This window comes from Electrona antarctica, assembly GCF_951216825.1.
Source record: "Electrona antarctica genome assembly, chromosome: 16".
Lineage (NCBI taxonomy): Eukaryota > Metazoa > Chordata > Actinopteri > Myctophiformes > Myctophidae > Electrona > Electrona antarctica.
Genome location: NC_136797.1, coordinates 5,862,012 through 5,881,270, shown reverse-complemented (window position 1 = coordinate 5,881,270; position 19,259 = coordinate 5,862,012). Strand labels below are relative to the sequence as shown.

Below are 19,259 nucleotides of genomic sequence, written 5' to 3'. Positions count from 1 at the left end.
TGAAGCAAGCACAAACTTAATTTTTTAAAGTGCTATATGCAAATTCAATTATTATTATTACCGTATTTATTTATGTATTTACCTTTATCCTTATTCTATTTAACAGTACCTATATCAAATCAAATCTATGCCTTTTTCATGTCTTGTTTACTTTCGTTATTTTGTTTGTAGTCCAGGTTTGTAGTCCTTCATCGATTCGTGTGTGCACTGCCTCTGTGCTCTGTGCCGTTGCTCCTTCCATGCTGAACAGATGTGTGTATAGTGCGGGCGTCGGGCGATAGCAGATCTACAAGCTCACAACGCGTCGCATCGCGACGCGTTGTGAGCTTGTAGATCGGCTATTTTCCCCCCAATGCGCGACGCCGTCGTGCGACGAAGTGTATTGTATAACCTAGTAACCACCACCAGAAAGACATCCAAGCTCGTCCCACCCATAGGTCCCACCACCCCCACAAACATTGTGAAAACATTTTTTCACTGTGTCTGCACTCTGCTCTGCAGACCCGTCACCCCCCGAAAAGATCCTGAACCTGGCGATTAAAAAAACACACACACAACAGACTCTAATCTGAATAATATCGATCATCATCAATCATGTGGATATTCAAGAGGAAGAAAAGAAAGCGCAAAGAAAATTACATTTGGGACAAGTCGATGTCTGTGTCTCAGCCCAACCTCCTCATCTCCTCCTCCTCCTCCTCGTCCTCCTCTTCGGTGGATTTAATGGACATTGTGCAGCAGCAGCAGCAGAAGAAGGAGAAGAAGGAGTCGTTCCTGTTGTTGTCACCTCCTCCTCCTCCCCTCCTCTGCGCCAAGTCCTCCACCCCGGGCCGGAGCGGGGAGAAGGTGGAGGAGCCGCCGCAGGAGGTAGCTGTTGCCCGGCTGCCGCTGCTGCAGTCTCCCGGTCTCACTCTCCCCAGCAGCAGCTCCAGACCCCCGGCGGTGGCGGCGGACAGACCCTGGTCCCAGTCCCACCACAAGAGCGCCTCGCTCGGATCGGCGTCCCTGCACGAGCCGCTGGAGGAGGAGGAGGAGGTGGAGGTGGAGGCACTATCCAGCTGGGTTAATCGGACGACAGTCACACAGGTGACTGAGGTGGGCAAGAAAAAACTGCAGCAACTGGTGAGAATCTTTATTCATTTTGAATCATTTCACTTTTCTTCTCTGGATTAATTTAACTGCAGTGTATGTTGCCTATACAGTGCAAATGTATAAGTTACAATTTACATTTTCGCAGACGCTCCAGAGCGATTTTCAGTATAAGCAATAATAAAAACATGGTGATACATCCATAAAAATAGTTCATCATGAATCATATAAGCTAAGAAGTAGAACCTAACAGTGGAATATCTATATAGTTACTTAACCATTGCATTGATTGGTTACATTTGTATGCTGCTGACAGTTACAAATGGTCAGCTCAAGTGGTTGAAAGAATTCAGATTTTTTTTCCCTCTCTTTTTTTGCAATAGCATGCCATTCCTATACCACACCACAATGGTGTGGTATCCCAAAGTGGTTCCCAAAGTGGGGTCCGGGGACCCCCAGGGGTCCTTGAGGGAGTTCCGGGGGGTACCCAGCTAAATGATAGTTTGGAACCAAATGGACCCTTATGGGACTGTAACTCTGAGAGTGTACAAATGGAACCAAATGAGGGTCCATTTGGTTCCATTTGTACACTCTCAGAGTTAAATTGACATTGACTTTACAATATAAATTGAGGTCCCAGAGATTAGAAATGCGATTAAATGGGGGGTCCATAGACTAATGCATGTCAAACTGGCGGTCCTTGAAATTAAACGGGACGAGTATCACTGCTAGAGCTGTAAAAATCTTCTTTTATGGGGGGGTCCCTGGCATATCACTTCAAATGGGGGTCCGTGGGCTGATTAGTGTCAATGTGGGGGTCCTTGACATGAAAAAGTTTGGGAACCACTGATCTTCTAGGCTACTAAACTAAAGGTTTTAAATACTCATTATGCAGATTGCAGAATGGTCCATTTCACGATCATATTACTGGAGTGTAGCGCGCGCGTGCGTGTGTGTGTGTGTGTGTCAGACAGACAGACAGACAGACAGACAGACACAGTGGTGTGTGTGTGTGTGTGTGTGTGTGTGTTAGCCTACTGATGGCAGTGGTAATTACTGTAATGACTTTATGTGCTGCTGGGTAGATTAACCTATAATTAATAATACATCATCATTTATCACTTAATGATAGCCTATGTTTTTGTATTAATATGATAAATATTTTGTATTTTAATAATCTCGGTGCAGAATGCCCCATTTATTTCGGAATATTAAAATATGACTTAATTAACTGCATTGTAATTATTGATGCGTTCATAATATCTAATTAAAGTTTTAACTTCTTAATTGAAGCTTAAGTAGGCCTATACTGCTGTGGCCTATTTGGTGATTATTACATTATGGTTTAATGTATCTGCAAAGTAGCTAGAGGTATCAAATAACATCTTCAAAATGTAATGGAGTAGAAGTATTAACGTAGCAGAAAATGGGAAATACTCAAGTTGAGTAAAGTAACTCAAAATTGCATTATACGGTGCCCACACTTTTTGGACCTGAGAGCCACTTTGAAAATGACCAGCTTAACCAGATCTATACCCACCCAGGGGTGGCGGTGGCTCAGGGGTAGAGTAGTGGCTGGAGTTCGAACCCTGTGGGCTCCCCCAGAGTTAGTGTCAAAGTGTCCTTGAGCAAGACACTGAACCCCTAATTGCTCCTGATGTGCTGGTTGGTGCCTAGCCCCATATGTGCCCTCTCCCTACGCTCATTCTGTAGCTCCGGAGCTACAGAATGAGCGTAGGGAGAGGGCACATATGGGGCTAGTTGGTGCCTTGGTGCATGGTTTCCTCCGGCATCGGTGTATGAATGTACCATTTAACTTTGTAATGCTGACGTTTGTGTGCAAGTTCGCAACACTCTTGAAAACAAAGTATTGCATTGTGAGTTTTGAGCTGACAGGCCCTATTTGATGTAAATGACGACATGGCCCTAAAATATACATATAAGGAAAAAAAAGGAAAAAAAGGCATCTGCCACTTAAAACGTGACGTTAATTCAAGTGGCAGATGCCTTTTTTTCCTTTTTTTCTCCTTATATGTATATTTTAGGGCCATGTCAACCTACAAAGACTTAGTTTTGGGGCACCCATGCCCTACATGCATGTACTTAGTTACTTCCCATCACCGGAGGGGTGTAGTCTTTTTACAAAGAAGGCTGGTCTTTCGATGGTTAATGTCTGACAATGGAAAGTTGGCTGGACTGAGACAAATTATGTGATAATCACTCCCAGATAACAATCAGTACAGAAACCGAACACAGCTGACATCCTGTGGGAAAAACATCCATTACCTCTTCTGAAGGACACGTAAAGCAGCACTGGGTCACGTTTTTTAGTTAATAAAATGTAATTTGGTCCAATCTGTACGGTAGCGTAGACGTAGAGTATGTTAACGTAGACGTACAACCTATATTCACAATATGAACCCTATAGCCCAGGGGTTCCCAACCTTTCTATTACCATGAACCGGCTGACCGTTCATAAAATGTTCGTGGACTGGCATGGCTGGGGGGTGGGGTTGTGCGTCGCGGTCGCGCATCATCGTACCAAAACACGACAAGACAGTTGAGTTGACTAACCTCATTATTATATCACATTCACAACATAATGTTCTATCATTGTCATGACCATATCATTGATCCTGGTGACGCACAGAACTCATGTCCCGCGTACCAGCACAGGTCCACGTACCAGTGGTTGGGAACCTCTGCTATATCCTACCTATTCTGGGGGGGGGGGGACCATTCGTGGAAATCTGTAAGCTCACAACGTTTTCGACGCATTGCCATTGTGAGAGATTGGCTGCAGAGTACGGTACTGTAGAATAGAACTCTGAGGGGACTGTGGTCTTTTTGACGTGGGTTTTTTAAAGGACAGTTTAGACTCTTTGTAATTCTTGTGTTTTGTCAACACATGTCAAATGCCATATGTCAATAAAGCCTGTCGAATCAGAATCAGACACACGGTGTGTGTGTGTGTGTGTGTGTGTGAGTGTGTGTGTGTGTGTGTGTGTGTGTGTGTGTGAGAGAGAGAGAGAGAGCTAGATTAGTGTGTTTATGTGTGTTGGGGGAGGGGAGGGACAGTATTGAGGTGGGCTCATGTTGTTGAATCAACCCTAATATACCTGCTCTGACCTGCATGGATCCGATGTCACCTTGTGGAATTCTGGGAATTAAAAACTGTGTAGCCTGCATCTAGAGTTCTAGACCCTAGAATGAATCCAGCTGGAATCTACTACTATGGGCTCATATTACAGAGACAGCCCAGACTGACTGGAGGCCTAAACCCTAAATGGCTCCATGGCAGCCTACACGGAAGTAACAAAATAACTTTTACTGGAATTCCATTCCACCCACACATGTGTTGTTGCCCATTGTGCCTGTTGTTGCCCACTTTTTGGGGGAAAAGGCACGTGTGTGAGCACGTGTTTCTCCTAGAATTGTTTTTTTCTGGCGTGCGTGGCGTGTGTGTTTGTGTGTGTTCTGAAAACTCCTCTGTGCCAGTCTGCAAGATGCATGTATGCTGCAGACTGGCACGCTGGCAGGGTCTCCATTTTTGTGCACTCCGCATTTCTGAGAATTAAAACAAAGTAAGTGACCGCAGGGAGGGAAAGTCAATAAGAAGATGCATTTTATTGCATGATAATAAGCTGCCAAACATAAATTATTGATTAAAAAAACAAAACAAATCAAAACACTTGATGAAGGAAAAACACTTTGTCTGCTCTGCTTTGTTATACTTACTTACATGGTGGCAGTGTTGTTTTTGTCGACTAAAACTATGACAAAAAATGTTCGTCGACTACCTTTTTTCACTGACAAAAACTACATAAAAACTAAATAAAAACTGAGCCATGATGACTAAAACTATGACTAAATATACTGACAATTTCATCAACAAATAAAAACTAGACTAAAATGTTAGGAAGGGACTAGTGGACAAGAGATCCAGTATAAGTCATTTTACACTTGGTTGCATGCTGAAAATAGCAGATCTACAAGCTCACAATGCGTCGCAGCGCTACACGTTGTGAGCTTGTAGATTGTAGAACGTCCACCAAAATACATTTTAGTCATCATCAAAATCATATGATATTTAGTCGACTAAAGCTAGACTAACACTAAAACATCCCAGGTGACTAAAATATGACTTAAACTAAATGAAAACTATTGAAGAGACTACGACTAAAACTAAAATAGAAATTTGCTGCCAAAAACAACACTGCGTGGTGGAAGCTTGGAGTTATTAGCATATTAACAAACATGCTTCTCATTACTGCTTGACCTGTATGCATATTTATTTTATTTCTTCACTCACACACAGAGCTGTATCTAATCCTGTTTATCTTCTTTCTATATCTCTAGGCTCTTTCCACTAAAAAAAAACGACAAACAATATAATTTGTAGTACCAAAAATAATTTGACCCACTTGTGTGTACAACACATGATCTGTCTGTGTCATAATTGGTGTGTTATGTCTGTATGTCAGTGAGCCTGCCTCCAGTGAGCCTGCCTCCCCAGGCCTGTCTGTATGTCAGTGAGCCTGCCTCCAGTGAGCCTGCCTCCAGTGAGCCTGCCTCCCCTCCCCAGGCCTGTCTGTATGCCAGTGAGCCTGCCTCCCCAGGCCTGTCTGTATGTCAGTGAGCCTGCCTCCAGTGAGCCTGCCTCCCCTCCCCAGGCCTGTCTGTATGCCAGTGAGCCTGCCTCCCCAGGCCTGTCTGTATGCCAGTGAGCCTGCCTCCAGTGAGCCTGCCTCCCCAGGCCTGTCTGTATGCCAGTGAGCCTGCCTCCAGTGAGCCTGCCTCCCCAGGCCTGCCTGTATGCCAGTGAGCCTGCCTCCAGTGAGCCTGCCTCCCCAGGCCTGTCTGTATGCCAGTGAGCCTGCCTCCAGTGAGCCTGCCTCCCCAGGCCTGTCTGTATGCCAGTGAGCCTGCCTGGGGAGCCTGCCTCCCCAGGCCTGTCTGTATGCCAGTGAGCCTGCCTCCCCAGGCCTGTCTGTATGTCAGTGAGCCTGCCTGGGGAGCCCGAGGCCATGCTTGTATGTCTGTATGCCAGTGAGCCTGCCTGGGGAGCCCGAGGCCATGGTTGTTGTCCTACAGGTTCAATTCCATTCCAGAAGAAGATAGGATGTTATGCTCCAAATACGTTTTTTAAAATTCTTAACCCATTTTGACCTGACATCAGATTCTAAAAATGTCTTCTACATCCTGACAGTTTTCTGAAAAAGCTATGTTTCTATGTCAGTCGTTCTTCGATTCTTCAAAAATAGCAGACCTACAAGCTACGAGCGTGTAGATTTGCTATTTTTCAATAGCTAAAGCATAACATAATGCTAACACCAAAAGGGGTTCCCGCCCAAAATGAAACTGACTGACTGACTGGGAGCATAAAAGACAGTGTGCTGACATCCTACCTTCTTCTGTAAGTATATATTTTTGTTCAGCACCCGTCAACACTTGACAAGATGTGCGTGCTTCCCTTTTGGATTTTTATCTCAGTTCCATTCCAGGCCAGCAGGGTGTCCCTGAGCAAAACATTTTTGTAAAGAGCTTTTTCTTGCAACATTGTTAAAAAATTGTTCAAAGAGACAATGTACAAGCTCACAACGTGTTCGCTGTAGATCGGCTAGTTGAACTATTTTAAAATGTTTTTGCAAAATAGTCAAATATTATATGGCTAATATGCTTAGACGTTAAGGGTTAAAGGTATATTCAGTGATTTCACTTCATTCAAATACCACTTTTTTTTTTTTTTTTTTTGGATAATCCTCCCTACTATAGAGTGTGCTGACCATATAAGGAGTTCCTCCCTGTCCCCAGTGAGCCCCTGGGGTAAAAAAACCCTAGTTTCAGTTTTGGTGGCGGGTGGCAAAGCCTTCATCCAATCAGGATGAGAGGGGCCTTCCTCCAATCATGATCGAGCCTTGGTGCACATGCTGTTGGCCTGTTGCACTTCCCCCCACTGTAGAGCGTGCATGTGCACATTTTGTTACCGGGGCGGACTGGGTGGTTTTCCAAATCACCCAAATCACTGAATGCGCCTTTTAGGTAAGGTGGCGTGCAACATAGGACCCAACATCCCTGTTCTTCTCTTCTGTGGGCATTGATCAGCTGAGTGAAGCTGAAAAGGAAATTTCCCCTGTGGCTGCAAATAGGTCCTGTTTTTATTTTATTTTTTAGGGGCACTAGCCTCTCCTATATCCAGCTTGTGTGTGTAAACACAAACCTTTTCCTAGCACAAACATTAAATGCCATTGATAATGAATGGCCATTTTTACATCATAGTGTAAACACAAACATTAAAAGCTGGACATGATGATGTATAGAGAGAATAAGAGAATCCCTTTTTTTTTTGCATCCTTCTAGTTTATTCTTTTCCTGAAATGACACCTCTGCCTGAACCCCATGATCCAAGCTGTGATATTGATAGAATCTACAGTCAGAGCTGTACAGTACAGAGGCGTATATCTACAATAAGGCGAGGGCAGGCGTCCGCCTGTCCAAATACATTTCTGGCCTGGCCAAAATCCATGAGAAATGAGAAAAAAAGAGGACAAAAACAAGACCTGATAACTATTAGTGGACAGCTGATTGGACGTTGCGGTAGAGCGCGACCCTCAATCACCCATTGGAATGTAAATGCATGCCTTTCGGCCTTTGTATACTACTCGTCTGGCAGGTATATCTCTTTGAAAACCTTTAGTGCTACAATTGTGCGCGGGGAGACGAAAATTAACATATCTTGCCTGGCCAAAACGTAATTCCTGGATACGCTGCTGGTACAGTACAGCTGTAGGCTGTTATGCTAAACAAGTCCACCCGCTTATTGAGCAGAAAATCATTTGCATGTGTTTAAATGTAGGTCAGATCAGATTCAGTCAGATGTTTACAACAGCTATCTATCTGTGCCTGTGGCGTGGGAAAACCGGTGCTTATTATCAGACATGTAATACCCTCAGAGGAAGGTAGGGGGCGCACTGCTCATGTGTTTTAGTACAAAGCATGTTGTTACAATGCAAACACATAACAGTGATACTCTGATGAAGAAGATCGGGGCACAGTCTGCCGTTTAATTTTAATGGCTTTCTTAAGTTCCCTGTTTGTTAAACAATAGAGTTGGCATCCTAAATAAGTGAGGGGGCACCCGGATTTGAACCGGGGACCTCTTGATCTGCAGTCAAATGCTCTACCACTGAGCTATACCCCCTTGTTACATGGCTGGCAGAAAACTCATCCCTGTTCCTTTGTTCAAGGCTAGGTCAACAAACAGATTCTCACTTTAGCTAGCCTGCCTCTATTTGCATATCAATGCGTGTGTGTGTGTGTGTGACAGTGTGTGTGTGTGCCTGTATCACGGTGTGTGTGTGTGTGTGTGTGTTGAGTAGTTTAGTTTTGCCCATTAAGGCCTCAAAGCCGTTATCAGGAAGATCGGGCCATTAGCGTCGGTGCCTGAAAACATAATGTTCGGTGTGTATAAATTGCACCTTCAGTGGTAGCAGGAAGTCGGAGGGTTCGTTTACCGGTAATTCTTGCTCTCAGCACAGGTTCCAGATTCCCTGGAGCCGCTACTGTAGTATCCTATCCACCATTTCAACCTTTTAATGCACTTTATTGTTATGAGTGTTTCTTTTTTTTCTTTTCTTTTTTAATTCTCAATTCCTAGTCTCAATTGTTAGTATCCTGAGCAGTGAGCACACATCCAACACCACACATGTACACACACACACACACACACACACACACACACACACACACACACACACACACACACACACACACACACACACACACACACACACACACACACACACACACACACACTGTAACGGTTTGGCTTGGGGTGCCAGTTAGGCAAATGCCTAACACAGTTGGACCACTTGGGGACAACTGCTTATTTTTTAAAGCCAACCTTACAATGGATTACAAGGACAAATATAGCAATAAACCACATGAACCTGTAAACCATATAGCCAGGGATAGGTTACCCAAAAAGCAACCTTCACTCAATACAACAGTAAATCAGTAAATTCACACAGACACAGAAGAACTCAGTTTGATGTTGCGTGTATTAGACTTATAGAGACTCCAGCCCACACCCAAAATCCAGTCCACAGTTTCCAAAACCACAGTAGCGTCCACAGAGAACAGTCAATAACATTCACGTATTCACAACACCTCAAGGTTATTCATTCACTGAATGAAAGGTTATCATCCCAAAGAAAAGAAAACAAATTAAATCCCACGGCCTGTACCGGGGTGATTAGAACGAGGCAACAGGGTGTTCGTGTGTGAATGTGTGTGTGAGCGTGTATGGGATGGGGGGGGGGGGTAGGGGGCAGATACCAGACACAGATAGAGCAGCTCCGTTGCTGAACGACGATGAGACAGGCCCACGGACAGTGGAAAACGCCCCAAGGATTCACTTCTCAGGTTTTCGCTCCTCCACCAGGATCCGATTACAGCTGGGTCTTCATTCATCAAAACACACCGCGCGGACTATAACTCGCGACGCGATCACGTCTCTCCACAATAGTCTGGCTTCTCTCTGACAGGCGCCGCCATCTTGCCTACCCTTCCATTCATAGAACGTGAACGTAGAGGTACCAGCGTCGGGGGCGTGTCGCTGCGCTGACGTTAGTCTGTGGGTGTGCTGGGTTGTGCGTGGACATGAATGATTGTGGTGGTGTGAGTGGGTGCGTGTGCGTGCGTGCGATAGCAGATCGCTACATTCCTCCCCCCGTGTAAAAAGCCGAGCAAGAGGAGGCGTCAACTTCAGCTAAATCCTGGAAAATCTTCATCCTCGCTCTCCTCCTTGAAGACATCCAAGATCCGCCTCACGTCCTGTTCTTCAATCTCCTCCGCTGTAGGATAGCAGGGCTTTAAACGAGAGACGTGCACAATTTTCCTGTCCTCCCCTGAATCCTCCAGTACCACCTCATAATTCACCGGTCCAACCTGGTTGAGAATTCTGTAGGGACCCAGCCACTTTGGAGCAAGCTTGGCAGCGAAAAACTTCTCTGCCTTGGACAGAGGGTGAGCCCGCAGCCATACTCGATCCTTTTCCTTGAACTCCAGTTCCCGTCTGCCTTTATCATAATTTCTCTTCTGTCGAACCCGTGCCTTGTGTAGGTTTCCCTCCACAAAATCCTGCAGCTCACTAAGCTGAGTGATCTTCGGATACGACAGGGAATCCGGTGTGACTTCCCTTGGCTGCAGCATGGCCTCCAGAGGTCCTCGCAGAGGTCTGGCCAAATTCAGCTCGGCTGGGGTCACTCCAGTTGACTCATTGATGGCAGAATTGAGGGCAAATCTGAATTCAGGTAGGTGCTTGTCCCAGTTTTTGTGGTTGTTGCCTACAAAAGATGCTATCATGGTTTTGAGATTCCGGTTTATTCTTTCTGTCAGATTTGTCTGTGGATGGTATGCGGTGGTCATTTTGTGCTTCAAATTCCAGGTTTTGCAGGTTTCGTCGAAGAGGTGGGAGACAAACTGTGGGCCTCGGTCCGAAAGAATATAGTTGGGTACCCCCCAACGTGTCAGGATGTCCTGGATGAGTACTTTCGATACCGCCTCTGCTGTAGCTTTCTTCAAAGCAAAGAGTTCCACCCAGCGCGAGTAGTAGTCGACAAACACCAACAGGTACAGGTTCAACTTGGCACTTCTCGGAAAAGGTCCCATCAGGTCTACTCCAACCATTTCCCACGGATGGTGAACGATGGTCTGTTGAAGCTTTCCTGCCACCTTCCTACTTTCCGGCTTGTAGGCTTGACACACTTGACAACATCTGACATAATTGGTAACCTCCAGACTCATCCTTGGCCAGTACACCAATGATTGCAGTCTTCTGTAGGTTTTGTATCTTCCCAGGTGGCCAGCTAGGGGATCATCATGAAACCTCTGAATGAGTTGTTGACGGTGAGGCTCAGGTATGTACAGTTGGTAGATGGTTTGGTGGGGTTTCTCGAGCACTCTGTACACCATGTCCTCCACGATGGTGAATTTGGTGGTATCATTCACAACAACTTCTCCATTGTCCAGGATGGACTGATAGAGCTCTTGGATAAGAGGCTCAGTCTGCTGGGCCTTCCATATGACCTCATCTGAGATCGGGAGATCTTTCAGGGGGGTTGGTGGCTTGGTAGCCAGCATGGTAGCACAGATTGGTTGGGAGAGGTTGTTGTTCTCACCTGGGGCTCTCGACAGTGCATCAGGAACGGTGTTATATTTGCCTTTTCTGTATTCCACAGTAAAGTTGAACTCCTGAAGACGCAAGGCCCATCGGATCAATCTGGTGTTGGGTTTTTGGGTTTTGAAGACCCAGACAAGCGAAGAGTGGTCAGTTACCACTGTGAAGAATCTCCCTTCAAGGTAGTACCTCCACTTTTCTAATGACCACACGACAGCCAGGCATTCAAGTTCGGTGGTGGAGTAATTTCGCTCTGCTTTGTTCAAGCTTCTGCTAGCGAACGCTAACACCTCCTCTGAGCCCAAGCCCGTCTGTTGGACAAGCACGGCTCCAAGTCCGACCTCGCTGGCATCCGTATAGACCACGAATGGTAGATTGAAATTCGGATGGCCAAGCACAGGAGTTGTTACCAGACGATGTTTGAGGATTTCAAAGGCTGTTTGGCACTCTGTAGTCCACTTAAACTTGACATCCTTCCTTTTCAGGGCATTCAAGGGGTCTGCAATCCCAGAGAAATTGGGTACGAACCTGTGATACCAGCCAGCCATGCCTAAGAACCTTTGAAGAGTCTTCAGGTTGGTAGGCACAGGATATTCATCCACAGCCTTGGTCTTCTCAGGATCAACCTGAACGCCATCCGCAGAGACCATGTGCCCAAGGAATTTGAGGGAGGTGCGGAAGAAGTGACTCTTGCCCATGTTGACGGTAAGTTTTGCTTGTCTGAGTTTCTGAAGTACGGCCTGGATGTCTTGGAAGTGTTGTTGGGGTTCTTGTGAGTAAATGATGATGTCATCGAGGTATACAAAACAGATCCTCCCTTTGAGCTCTCCCAGGGCTAACTCCATTAGCCGCTGAAACGTGGCTGGGGCATTTTTTAGTCCAAAAGGCATGACTTTGAACTGGTACAGGCCCAATCCACAAACGAAAGCAGTCTTCTCCTTACTTTCAGGGTCCATCTTTACCTGCCAGTATCCAGAGTTGAGGTCTAGTGTTGTGAAGATTTTGGCTCCACACAGAGAGTCCAAAATTTCCTGAATTGTGGGCAGAGGATAAGCATCATCCAGTGTAATGGCGTTCAATTTCCTGTAGTCGACACAGAATCTGGAATCACCAGTCTTCTTCGGAATCAGAACAACAGGTGCGGCCCAGGCAGATGAAGATGGTTCAATGACATCATCGGCCAACATTTTGTCAATGAGCTTCTTCATGGTCTGGAGTTTGGGAGGTGATACACGGTATGGTTTTTGTCGTAGTGAGATATTTGAGCTGACCAAGATCTTGTGCTGTAGAAGTTCAGTGCGACCCACTTGTGTGGTGCAGACGTCCGAGTTATCTTGAAGTTGTGAAAGTAGTTGCATTTTTCCAGTCTGTTCCAGGTGCGCATCCTGCACAGCCGTGCTGAACACTTCAAGAACTTCTCCCCCCGTTGTAAGAGAAAGGTGAGAGGGTGGAACAGCAGAGAAGTAGTCACAGTACCGGGTAGGTTGATGTGCATCTGAGGGTTCCAGCAAGAAATGAAATTGTTCTTTGTCATTGCTTTTGAACCAGTATGCATTGTCAGTGACATCAATTTGCAAGCCACTTTGGCAGAGGAAATCTAGGCCCAGCACGCACGGAATTGCCAAGGCGTCAGAGTGAAGCACAGCAGTGGTTTGAGTAAATTTTTTGCCATGTAAGTTGTAATTCACTTCACTCTGACCCACTGGGGTTTTTGGCTCTCCATCGGCCAAGTATATGGGACCCTTAGTCCAAGATGTCATTTTGCCTTTTCCTGTGTCCCTAATTGATGTCCATAGGTCCTGATTCAGCAGTGTGAAGGAGGACCCAGTGTCCACAATCGCTGTCCCTTTCCAAGCACCCAGCGTCACAGGCACCTTCAATTGGAGTGGTGGCTCCTTTGAGGTTTGCTGGAGTGGTGATGCAAAAAGCTTTGGGGAAAATACCTGCGCAGATGTCACAGAATTAGCATTTCCTTTACCTTTCTTTCCATCATCTGCATAGGGACATGTAGCAGGAGCATGTGCACCTTTGCAACGCCAGCAGAATGGATCTTGACTCTTAGAGGAAGATGATGGATTCACAGGAGGTGTGGATTTCACAGAATTATCCTGTCGTGGTTGTGGTTTTGATATCTGTACTCGTTTCTCATAAACAAGTTGATTTTCCATGTCTTTTTCCAGTTGTTGTCCAAGTCGAACCAAGCCATCCACAGTGTTCACTCCACTGCTTCGCAGCTGGCTTGTAAGCTTTGGATTCAAACTCTTCAGAGTGAGTTTGATTATGTCCGCCTCACTGATCTCAGGCTTCCAACGTCGGCAGAGAGACCTGTACATGTAGGCAAAATCTCTAATGCTTTCATCTTCACCCTGAACTCTGTTTCGAACTCTCTCAGCCAACTCGTCCTCATAATCCTCAGAGAGGAATGCAGCCACAAATTTCGCTTCAAAATCTGGCCAGGTGTTAGTCTCCTGGCGAACCACATCCCACCAGTCTCTGGCAGTGCCATGCAACACATTCCTGAGGGTGGCAATGAGTTCATCATCCGTCAGAGGATTAATGGCGAGAAAGTCCCTGCACTTTTCCAAGTAAAGCAAGGGGTCTGGGGGGTCCTCACGCTGTCCAAACGTGGGGAATTGGATTTTAATGGGGGGGTCTGCCCATAAATCCTCCTCTTAGTTCACCCTGCAAGCTGTCCGGGAGGGCTGCACCTCCACCAACGTGTAGCGTGGACTGCAGCCTGCGGTGAAACTGACCAGATGGTGCAGTAGTAGCTATGACGGGAGAGCTGGTTTGTGGTGTGGTTCCCGGCATTGCAGTAGTGTTCAAGGAATGTTGTTTTATGGCTAACACTTCTGCGTTCACTGTGTCAATATTTTTCAAGCATGTGGTTAATGATGAGTGAGTGTTGTCCAAATTTTGCTCAATAGGGGCCAGCGCAGTGCTAACATCCCTCAGCAGTTCAGCATGGTGGTGTTTCATTTTCCAGTTCATGGTTGAAGTGAACTGTGTTCGGAGGTAATCCAGGTGCTCGATCATTTCTTTATGCATTCTGCTTTGACCTTGTTCCACTGTGGTGGTTATTGTGTGCAAAATGGTGTCATTCATTGCTCTCATTTCATCCTGCATTTTCGTGATCTGTTGATCACCCATTGTTAGCATTGTATCCTTGACCTCTCTCAATATAACAGTATTACGCTCTTGTTGTTTCACCAGTTGTTTGACATTGATTTTTACCATGGTTTCTAGGTGGTGATGGGCAACACGCATTCCTTCCACAGCAGCCACCACATCCACCAATGTGGCTCCCAGCACTGTGGAAGAGGTCGGCCTCAAGGGTTGGATCAAATTGTCACAAAGATCCATGTCAATCAAACTGTAATGACTCTGTGCGTCACTCCTTGCACCGGATTGTGGATCCGGCTGATTGCTCTGATTTATTGCGCTCCTTGCAGGTGAATTTCCAGTTGGTTGATTGATTTGTGCATTTCCATCAGGCTGATTTTGTGCATTTCCATCAGGCTGATTTTGTGCATTTGTCACTGGTTGATTTTGTGCATTTGTGACTGGTTGACTTTGTGCATTTGTCACTGGTTGATTTTGAGAATTTGTCACTGGTTGATTGATTTGTATTATTGTACTCATTGCGTGTGGAGCCACAATTTCTGAAATGTCCACTAGGTTTCCATCCATAGTAGCCATGTTGCATTTGAATCGTTTGTTTGACTCAATAAAGTTATTCCCCACTGAGTTGGCGCAGTTTTATTTGTTTGTCTGCTCCTCTGTTGAAAAAGATTTTCGTTTTTTGTGTGAAACTGAGACAGTTGATTTTGTTTGAGGTCCTTTTTAAATATCTGGGGTGCCACTTTTTATGTAACGGTTTGGCTTGGGGTGCCAGTTAGGCAAATGCCTAACACAGTTGGACCACTTGGGGACAACTGCTTATTTTTTAAAGCCAACCTTACAATGGATTACAAGGACAAATATAGCAATAAACCACATGAACCTGTAAACCATATAGCCAGGGATAGGTTACCCAAAAAGCAACCTTCACTCAATACAACAGTAAATCAGTAAATTCACACAGACACAGAAGAACTCAGTTTGATGTTGCGTGTATTAGACTTATAGAGACTCCAGCCCACACCCAAAATCCAGTCCAGTTTCCAAAACCACAGTAGCGTCCACAGAGAACAGTCAATAACATTCACGTATTCACAACACCTCAAGGTTATTCATTCACTGAATGAAAGGTTATCATCCCAAAGAAAAGAAAACAAATTAAATCCCACGGCCTGTACCGGGGTGATTAGAACGAGGCAACAGGGTGTTCGTGTGTGAATGTGTGTGTGAGCGTGTATGGGATGGGGGGGGGGGGGGGTAGGGGGCAGATACCAGACACAGATAGAGCAGCTCCGTTGCTGAACGACGATGAGACAGGCCCACGGACAGTGGAAAACGCCCCAAGGATTCACTTCTCAGGTTTTCGCTCCTCCACCAGGATCCGATTACAGCTGGGTCTTCATTCATCAAAACACACCGCGCGGACTATAACTCGCGACGCGATCACGTCTCTCCACAATAGTCTGGCTTCTCTCTGACAGGCGCCGCCATCTTGCCTACCCTTCCATTCATAGAACGTGAACGTAGAGGTACCAGCGTCGGGGGCGTGTCGCTGCGCTGACGTTAGTCTGTGGGTGTGCTGGGTTGTGCGTGGACATGAATGATTGTGGTGGTGTGAGTGGGTGCGTGTGCGTGCGTGCGATAGCAGATCGCTACAATACATACATACATACATACATACACAGGACTCAGAGTAGCATCAAAATGCTCCCATCTGTTAATATTGTTTCTCCCAAGGCTATGTAGAGAAGGAACAGTCATATAATTATTATATCACATTCTAGGCACTTAAGTTGGCACACATAAGTATCAACAATATTGCAGGATATTAGGCCTGCTGGCCTTTAGGTACTGAATAATCCCACCGCATTCTCGTCATGTCTCCTAACCTCACCCATCCATGCACCCCCTCAGCATACAGTAGCTGTCAATCAGGCTTTTTTTTCCCTGGTCAAGAGATTAAGGTTAAAGCCAACTATAGTATCCTCCTCCTCCTCCTCAGGTTAAAGCCAACTATAGTATCCTCCTCCTCCTCCTCCTCCCTATAGTCAACTGTTAAGTCATGAATCTTTCCATGCATGCACTCTTCTTTCTTTTCTTTCTTTTCCATGCACTCTTCTTAGTAGTTTTTGTATATATAGTATTGCTGTTCAGTTTTCAACTGTCTGAGAAAATAAGCTCTGCATGATTGATCCTTTGGACAGGTTTAATCTTTGCGTCGGTCACTCCTTCTTTGGCAACGGAACGGAGCAGCGTACGTGGAACTAATTAAGAGGAGCAACGCAAGAGGAAGAATAGGTGGATTCTTTCATGTTTAGAAGGTGCCACGAGGGAGGTACCATCTCTCTACCCTAGCTGTCGTTTTAGACCACTCTACTTCTACCTTCCACTCCTCTAACCTCACCTTTCTGCATTCCCATCTCTCTACCTTTACAGTGAATGGAAAACTGAGGCTCTGAGTTGAGTGTTGTTGATGATGCTCTGAGGACCAAAATGTCCACTCTCTGTGAAATGTCCACTCTCTGTGATATGTCCACTCTCTGTGAAATGTCCACTCTCTGTGTCACTTTTTTCCCCACTTTTGTAAGTAAAGGACACATTTTTTACATCTAAAGAGCCTTAGTTTTCCTTTCAGTGTGCGAGCCTTTTTTGTTGTTGTTTATGGACTGACTATAATATGCTGGCCCCTCGCACCCGTTTTCAGCCCCGATAGCAAGCCCTTGAGAGAGCAAACGTCCCCAAGTCTTTTACATTTCCGCATTCCCGTTGTTCTACCTCGTTCTGCGTCTTCACTGCCCCATTTGTTTCCACCCTTTACTCCATGTTAGACTGTTAGACCAGCCTCTAGTGTTCCCCCTACAGTTTTCTCCATGTTAGACTGTTAAGGTGGTTGCACACTTGACGCGTTTATCGGAAAACCGACGGACAAACGCTGCTAAAAATCCGAAAAACGCAGCGGTGTGCAGGGCCCTTTAGACCAGCCTCTAGTGTTCCCCCTACAGTTTCCTCCATGTTAGACTGTTAGACCAGCCTCTAGTGTTCCCCCTACACTTTCCTCCATGTTAGACTGTTAGACCAGCCTCTCTAGTGTTCCCCCTACACTTTCCTCCATGTTAGACTGTTAGACCAGCCTCTCTAGTGTTCCCCCTACACTTTCCTCCATGTTAGACTGTTAGACCAGCCTCTCTAGTGTTCCCCCTACACTTTCCTCCATGTTAGACTGTTAGACCAGCCTCTAGTGTTCCCCCTACACTTTCCTCCATGTTAGACTGTTAGTGTTCCCCCCCTCTATAATATCAGTCCACCGTCTGCACCCTGGCGTTTGATGACCGAGGCCTTGGTCACAGACTCCCTGCTGGCGTTTCGAGGCTTAATCCGCACTGGCTCTCGCGATGAGTCATCCACGCTGGCGTCCACGTGTGGCCGGCTGTTATCGGTGAGCGCATTCAGTACGGTGTCCCTCTAGGCTCATGTTTAGGCTCAATTGTTTTCGTGTTATAGTCAGTGGTTTTCAACCCTTTTCATATCAAGGCCCATTATTTAGTCAGCATTTGAGCCACGGAACCACCATTTGAGGAGATTTAAACTCAAAACGTATGATTTTGTCCACAATTCCATGCTGTATTGAGGTGGTACCATAGGAGAAGATAACAGGCAAACGTTGATCAAAATATCTTACAGTATACAGTCAGTGTATACATAAGTGCTTAACCCATTCTGGGTGGGAACCCCTTTAGGTGTTTTAAACAAACAGATCTACAAGCTCATAGCGCGGCACCGAGTGCAGCGCTACGAGCTTGTAGATCTGTTTTTTTTTATCGTGAAAATGTGGATGTGCAAATCTTTGAATATAGGCCTATATTCTTTCAGAGTGAATGTTTTTAACTCAAATCTTTGCTTCTGGGGGGGTCCCTGGAACTACATATTTGGCCGCGGAAAATATGTAGTAGTGTATTTAATACAGATAATTCTGCGGGTCCTTGACATGAGAATGATTGAGAACGACAGACAATAGAAACATACTATAGGTTTTTCAGAAAACTGTCAGCATTTAGAAGGCATTTGTAGAATCGAACTCAGGTCAAAATGTGGTTAAATATTTAGAGGGGGCACCCGGATTTGAACCAGGGACCTCTTGATCTGCAGTCAAATGCTCTACCACTGAGCTATACCCCCTTGTTACATGGCAGGCAGAACACACATCCCTGTTCCTTTGTTCCAGGTTCTCACTCCTCCCTTTGTTTGCATATCAATTGTGTGTGTGTGTGTGTGTGTGTGTGTGTGTGTGTGTGTGTGTGTGTGTGTGTGTGTGTGTGTGTGTGTGTTAGAGACCTGCGGATGGAGTTTTTTTGTCAACCGCAACTTCATTATCCGCCCGTTATCCAACCGCTTCATCCTATTTATATTAACCACACCGGGTAAATCCGTCATCTGCAGGTCTCTATAGAGCGTCGCAGTCCCGCCCCCTGCCAGGGCCCAGTCCCGCCCCCTACCAGGGCCCAGTCCCGCCCCCTGCCAGGGCCCAGGAAATGATTCTCCATTCATTTTCCTCATAGACATTTCAGAAAGTATTTATTTAAAGACGTTTACGCCGCGGACAAAGCCAACTCTTGTCGTGACAAATCATGACAACAAACACAATGTTTTGGGCAAAACAAAGAATTAGAAAGAAGAAAAAAAGCAGGTTACAACACTTTTTTTGTTGTTTTTCTTCTTTGTAATTATTTGTTTGGTCCAAAATATTGTGTTTATTGTCATGATTTGTCACGACTCGAGTTGGCTTCGTACAACGCTTAAAAGGCCTTTAAATAAATACTTTTTGAAATGTCTATGGGAAAAATGCATTGCGATTCATTTCCTGGGCCAGGCG

The 19,259-nt window shown here is 45.6% G+C and overlaps 1 protein-coding gene across 1 annotated transcript in view; it reads left to right on the top strand.

Annotated features, from left to right (window-relative positions):
- The first annotated feature begins 1,086 nt into the window (after positions 1-1,086).
- Positions 1,087-19,259, top strand: part of LOC306939295 (multiple C2 and transmembrane domain-containing protein 1-like) — an 88,546-nt gene continuing 70,373 nt past the window's right edge. Inside the window, exon 1 of the mRNA XM_079523884.1 lies at positions 1,087-1,122. The gene's annotated coding sequence lies outside the window, so the exon portion shown is untranslated. The remainder of the gene's footprint in view (positions 1,123-19,259) is intronic.